Source organism: Herpailurus yagouaroundi, unplaced genomic scaffold (assembly GCF_014898765.1).
Source record: "Herpailurus yagouaroundi ecotype Mexico unplaced genomic scaffold, PumYag 165, whole genome shotgun sequence".
Taxonomy (NCBI): domain Eukaryota; kingdom Metazoa; phylum Chordata; class Mammalia; order Carnivora; family Felidae; genus Herpailurus; species Herpailurus yagouaroundi.
The window spans coordinates 24,012,366-24,019,555 of NW_024412406.1; the positions used below are offsets into that span (position 1 = coordinate 24,012,366).

Sequence of the window (7,190 nt, forward strand, 5' to 3'; positions counted from 1 at the left end):
TTCAGCATGTCTATTTTCCATACCAATATCTTGCTAAAATCCACTGCTGGTTTCCATTATCTCTGGGAAGGGATCTGCTAATTGTCACCTAAAGGAATTCTGAGATATTATTTAACACACTTACAGTTTAATACAATGACAGTAAAACCATCAGCTTTCCTCTTAGCTTTATATATCACCTTCTTATGAAATTAACTCTTCCCTTCTAAAAATATTCTTTCCACGTGAAACATTCCTTGGACCAGTCATTTGTCTTTTTGTTGTAGTATCATCCATGACAATTTCTCATCTTGGTGAGGACCACTTATGTGAAACTGTGGCCATCTCAATGAAATTTTATGATATCCCCACCAGGATGCTCCTTGAAGCCTCAGATAAAAAGCCTTTCATCTCTTCATTCCCTTTGTATCCAGAGACAGAGGGTCAGTTGACCACGGATGCTGCAGGCAAGAACAAAAACATGTGCACACATCTCATTGGCACCAGAGAAGAAAAGGGAAATAAATATATTTCCATTTGAAATAATACAACTAGGTAAAACCTAACGCATGAAAAAGTAGACTGCGTACCAAGCAGCTCTTTTATTGGGAGAATAATTTTTGTTTTGTTAGGAAAATTTTTACACTACTTTCTGGCTGCACTGGCTTCATGAAGGGTCTGTTTGCATTGTAGGTTGCCAGAACTAAGAAGCGTTTTGCCTAATCTCAGTTGCTTCAGGCCTAATCCTGGTAGATGTGATGAGCTACTGCATACACCACTTATGGCAATTTAAAGAAAACCATATCTTTATTGAAAAAGAGAGAAAAAAGAGAAGAAAGAGAGGGAGGGAAAGAAAGAGAGAGGGAAGAATGTCCAGGGTAGCCAGGCAATGCTCTCTTCTCAGCGGGGTTTGCTTGTCCATCCCTAGTCAGCTTTGCTGATCTTGGCTGATCTCTTCCAGGATGCTGGCTTCAGCTTGTTCTCATGGTAGGAGCAGAGGGAAGGGAGAAAAAAGAAGAATAGTTGTGTGCAAGGCCTCTTGAGTCCAAAGCTTGAAACCAGCATGTTGCAGTCACCACCATTTTCTAGAGTTCAGAGTAAATTCCAATATTAATCCAGACTTAAGAAATAGGGAAATGGACTCTATGTCCTGATGGGAAAACCTGCAAAGTTGTGTTTCAAAGACTATGGATAAGAGACAGGTGAAGAATTGGGGCTATTTTGGAAATCTATCAAAATGGTAACAATTAGCTACTATAAAGTTGCATACATTATTCCTCCCAATTTTTCCTTAAGTTTGTCATATCCTACTGTATCATTTTATTTATTTTTTAAGTTTATTTATTTATTTTGAGGGAGAGAGAGAGAGAGTATGGGAGGGGCAGAGAGAGAGACAGAGAGAATCCCAAGCAGGTTGTGCACTGTCAGTGCAAAGCCCAACATGGGGCTCAAACTCACAAACCTTGAGATCATGACCTAAGCCAAAACCAAAGGTCAGCTGCTTAGCTGACTGAGCCACCCAGGTGCCATATGTATGTATATATATATATATATATATATATATATATATATATATATACACACACACACACACACACACACACACACACACACACACATACACTTAAGAGAGAGAGAGACAGACAGAAAGAGAGCATGCACAGGTGGGGTAAGGGCAGAGGGAGAGAATTTATTTATTTATGTTTATTTATTTTTGAGAGAGGAAGATTGTGAGTGGGTGAGATACAGAGAGAGAAGGGGTCAGAAGATCCAAAGTGGGCTCTGCACGGACAGCAGTGAGCCCATGTGGGGCTCGAACTCACGGACTGTGAGATCATGACCTGAGCCAAAATCGAGTCGAATGCTTAATGGACTGAGCCACACAGGTGCCCCAATGCAATTTTAATAATAACAAATCATGCTACATTTACTTCCAAGTTTGTTATGTGAATAACTTTATTGATAGGCATCTTTCCAGGTCAGTATATACAGCTAAATCATTCCTTTACTACGTAAGGTTTAATAAATCCATGTATCATTATTTAAGCATTTCCCTACAGATGAAAATATACTTGACTTTTTTTCCCATTGCAAACATATCTTACAAGCATATTTTTGTATTCTCGTGCTTTCAGTTATAAAAGTTTGTTTCCTAGAAGGGTGATTTCTAGTTTATTTTTTTTTTAATTTTTTTTTTCAACGTTTATTTATTTTTGCGACAGAGAGAGACAGAGCATGAACGGGGGAGGGGCAGAGAGAGAGGGAGACACAGAATCGGAAACAGGCTCCAGGCTCTGAGCCATCAGCCCAGAGCCTGACGCGGGGCTCGAACTCACAGACCGCGAGATAGTGACCTGGCTGAAGTCGGACGCTTAACCGACTGCGCCACCCAGGCGCCCCAGGTGATTTCTAGTTTAAAGGGTATGTATATTTTTCACTTTATTACAGTAAATTTACTTTAAAGAAAAGGGTAATTTGGGTAATATATTTGTCAAAGTAATTAGTGCCAATTATTGGAACAGATAGCCCGAAACACAGTCACTTAACACAAAGAAAAGTAGATATGGGTCAGGCAGCCATCTTGAATAGCTCTCTACATGGTTACTAAGGAACCTCACCTCCTTCACCAAGTGTCTCCACCGCCTTAAAGAGTGGCCTCAGAATTGCTTTACTAGTTCCTGTGCATTCAACAAGGCTCCCAGAAGAAAAAGAGTTAGAATAAGGAGATAGTGGGAGATATTTTAAGACCAAGGCTTGGAGCGTCTTATTTCTCTTCTGCTAATATTCCTTTTGCCAAAACTCAGTCACGTAGCTTCAATATAAGTACAAGGGAAGCTGGGAAATGTAGTTTTCTTATGTGCTCAGGACTAGGAACACTACTGATGAACATCTGCTCAGCTGGTGTCTCTGATGATACATTTTCTGTATGTGATACTTCTATTATTTTATTGTTATTATTTGAAAATCCTGAAATGCTCAAAAAGGAACAAATCTTGCTTAATGCCAGACCTTTTAAAATTGGAAAAATAGCAAATACTCCTTATCCATCCTGTCCCAACCCTACAGGTAAACACTGTTAATAATTTAGAGTTTGTCCTAGTTTGTTTCTGAAACATGTTTCTATTTACCAAGTATCTATCTGCTTATCTATCTATATCTGTTACATATGTACATGTTGGGGCTAAATCGTGTCCCCCAAAAGTTGTATTTTGAAATCTGAAGCAGTCTCAAAATGCAACTGTTTTTGGAGATAGAGTCCTTAAAGGGACTCTCTCCTAAAGGGAGATAGAATCCATTAAAGTAAAATGAGGTCATTAGGGTGGGCCTTAATGTGAATATGACTGGTGCCCTTGTAAGAAGGGGAAATTAGGATGAAGATATGCACAGAGGGAAGGCCATGTGAGGACATAGGGACGAGGAGGCATTTATGAGCTAAGGAGAGAAGACTCAGAAGAAGCCAATCCTGCTACCACCTTGATTTCAGGTTCTTAGTCCCCAGAATTGTGAGAAAACAAACTTCTGCTGTTGAAGCCCGCCCCCCCCCCCGATCTGTGGTACTTGGTTATGGCAGTGCTAGGAGACAAATACACTCTACATAATTACACATTAATTATAGGCTTTCAAACTCCTTCACATTCCCCATTGTACATAAACCTCCCCCCACCCCACTTTTTTTTTGGTTGCAAATAAATCATCTTAAGTATTTGCCTGTATACATTTTTTAAAAAGCAGTGACTTTCATTTACATTTTCTGTTTCTAGTGAGAATTAGAATTTTTATCACATGTTACTATTTACTTATTTGCATTTTTCCTTCTGTAAATTTACAATTTGTGCCATTTATCTATTTTAAAATCATTTTGTTCCCTTTATTTTCAACGCAAAGAACTCTGTATGTTATTTATAACAACACTTTGTCGTATATGTTGCAAAGATATTTCTCCCGATCTGCCGTTTATATTTTGACTTGGTTTGTGAGAATAGTTTGATTTATAGATGCTTTACATTTTCCTATTTCTTCATGAGTTTCCATTTGTTAGACACTATGCTGGTTGTTGCAGGATATAGCATAAGCAAGTCCGAATCTCTGTCCTCAGGAAGATTATAGTCTCAGGGTTGGCTGAGACAGGTACATAATTATGCGGAATCCCTAGCACCATATGGAAGACATCATGAGAGAACAAATACTCAAGCTGGGGCAAGAAGGTGAAGAAAGGCTTTACAAAGAGAGCATTCATGAAACATCTTGAAACACGATGTGAGCCAAAAAACATGTCTAAGTAGTACACGAGACATGTTTATTAAAGCCTCCCGCCCACAGAGTCTGAAATAGCAGCCACAAGAGTATTCCTTTGTTTGGCTGATGATGTTTAAGAGTAGCCTGGTGGGGGTGAGATGTGGAAATGGTAGGCAAGAAAAAGAGGGAAAGTGACTCGATCTCCCCTTTAGGCTCCTGTGAAAAGCTCAGAGAGGAGTAAACTCAGCAACGTGGCAGGGGCCGGCCTCTGGCCTCTGGGTTCCACCTCCTCTCAAATGCCCCAACCCAGAGCTGCAGGGGCGGGTGATGAAGTGTGGGTCCTCACCAATTCTGAAGGGCTCCCTGGACCTTGCGGCACAGCTAGGAGCACTCAGGGTCTTAAGTGCCCATGGGTCCCTGTGCTCTGAAGGCCCCGGGAGTCGTGTGGGCCACGCCCAAGAAAAAGCAGCTCTGTGTAGTGTTGCAGGGAGGGAGGGTCCGTGTGCAGAGGCACCCTGCCTGAGCGGGCATCCTGGCTAGCACTTTCCTACTCGGGGACTTCCCTACCTGGTGACTTTCCCTCTCTGTGCCCCAAGTTCTTCTCTGATGATTGGGACTGATAATAGGGCCTACCTCATGAGGTAAGAAATTAAGTGGGATAATACATACGAGGAGTTGAAGCCAGTGCCGACTCTTAAGGACTCAAGGCACATCAGAATTACTATTTTACAGTCTTTGTGAATCCCCCCACCAGAAAGGATATATTGTATTCTTATTAGGATCCTTGTTGTATAGATGGGGAAACTGAGCATCAAAAGATAGGATCTACTCCCCAAAGCCTGGCAGATAGCAGAACATGTATGGTGGGTCCCAGAACAAGGGTTCTACATCCCCCCACTGTGGTCTCCCCCACCAGAAAGCACACACTAGCCAAGAGTAGACAAGCGGTTTTTTTCTCCTCCCTTGGCAGAAGCTGTTGCTTTCATTGGGGTAGTTTCAAGGTAAGGAGAGCAAACCAAAGAGTGTCATCTGAAAAAGAGGGGGGGGGGGGGGAGAAATTTTCCTGAATATATTCTTCTAGGCTTATTTAATTATCCAGATAAATGAAACCTTAGACCTACTTTGATTCGGTGCCCATAGACCAAATATAAGGGCGAACTTACTTGCTGAAGTTGCTTTGCTGTGATCCTTCTTGGCCTGGAGCAGGAGGCCAACATTCCCCCACATAACCACGAAGTAGCACTTACGCCCATTGGAACTGGACCCCTCAGAAGGCAGCCAACAAAGGCAGTGGCCAGCGTGGTCAGGAGTTTTCCTTTCTGTACAATTCTTTTCCTGTCTGATCACTTGGCCAGGGGGATTATTTAATCTGATTTGTAGAGTCTGTAGCCTGCCAGGACCTCACATTCTCAACATATTTTAGAAAATACTGTAGAAAGGAAATTTTACACGGCCTGTAAAGGAGACTACCTCCTGAAGTTATGCTTCATAGAGAGCTGCCGCACTGAAAGGGCCCACACTGAAAGGGCGATCTCCGTCAAGAAGACGGTGGAGAACCGCACGTTGCCTTGAAACTCAAACGGTAAAAGCCAACTCCACTGCAAATAAGGAAGAATTACAGGCAGCTCAGGAGACTTTTGACACAGCAGTGAAAGGACCTTGCAGAAGGAGACTTTCTGCCATTTCTGTTCCCAAGAAAAGGCCCAGCCATGAAAGAAAAATAATTCAAATGTATCCCCAAATGCAGAAGGACATTCAATGCCGCTCCATTGCCTCAGCCAGTTCTTTCTCCTATTCTAAAAATGAATACAACAGCGCTTTCAATTAGAACAAGCAGTTGCTTTATGCGGGGACAGATTAAGTTAGTGTTATTTTTTTTAGACTCCCTTTTTGAATTTTCAAGTCCCAACACTGAGATGAAAAAGATGTTTTTCAGTTCCCCCACTTCTTCCAACTTCTCGAAGCCCAAAGATCCAGAATAAACCACCGAGCTCTAAGCCAGGCCTATTACAAATCCCACATCCTTGGCTTTAAACACACCTTTGCCACCTTGGAGCCATCGATCAGTGCGCAGGAGCCCAGGTCTTCAAATCAGGGATGCTCCGTCCAATGGTATGACGTAAATGTGATTCTATCTATATGTCTCTTCATCTGTGTCTGTAGATCCTGAAAAAAAAAAAAAAAACAAACTCAGATAGCAGATGATGAAGTCATCATCCATGTATTAAAGGAATGCTCTTTAATAGGCATATGTTCCCACTCTTTGAAACTGATGTCACGGAACGAATAAAATCCTTTTTTTTTTTTTTTTGTATTTTCACACAGTTAAGGCAAATATGTGGTCTTATCAGGATAAGTTTTCGGTTTCAGTGGTTACAGCTCAACTATGTAGCTGGAACGACAACCTTGCCATGCATATTCTGTTTATTGGAGAGGCAACAAAGTCCCGGGATTTAAAGTGCAATAAACTGCCACATTCAAAGCCTGGCTCTCCTGCTTCCTATGATTATGAACTTGTTCTAATTATTTTGTCAACACACAGTGAGGAGAAAGCTGGGTGAATTTATTTGAACTCGATTCCATTAAACAAATAATTGCTGAGTACTTGTTACGTTTCAGAAGTTGTGCTTGGCCCTGCAGAGCCTCAGAGATGAACAGGACACGGTAGCTGTGCCCCAACAGCTTATTGAGAAGAGAGGATAACTATATATATATAGACATATACAGTATATATATATATATATATATATATATATATATATGACTGTAGCACAAGGTGATAGGTGAGAAGTCCCGTGAAAGAATCACCAATAATTGTTCTGGGAAGGAGAGTGGGGAAAGCCCAGATTGGGTAGGAGGGACTAGGAAGAGTCACAGGAAGAGGGCAGTGATGGTGGCAGGAGGAAGTGGAAGGTAGGGCAGGGCGTTGCCTAGGAACGTAGAGTAGAAGCTAGAAAAAAGGGCCTGCTGAGAGA

General features: G+C 41.6%; 1 long non-coding RNA gene across 1 annotated transcript; it reads right to left on the reverse strand.

Moving 5' to 3' along the window:
* Window positions 1-763: 763 nt before the first annotated feature.
* On the reverse strand, window positions 764-6,785 carry LOC121038231 (uncharacterized). The gene is made up of 2 exons (XR_005794254.1): window positions 6,256-6,785; window positions 764-1,064 (listed from the first exon to the last, which is right to left on the reverse strand). It is a non-coding gene; the product is annotated as an uncharacterized LOC121038231 (long non-coding RNA).
* Between the last annotated feature and the right edge of the window lie 405 nt (window positions 6,786-7,190).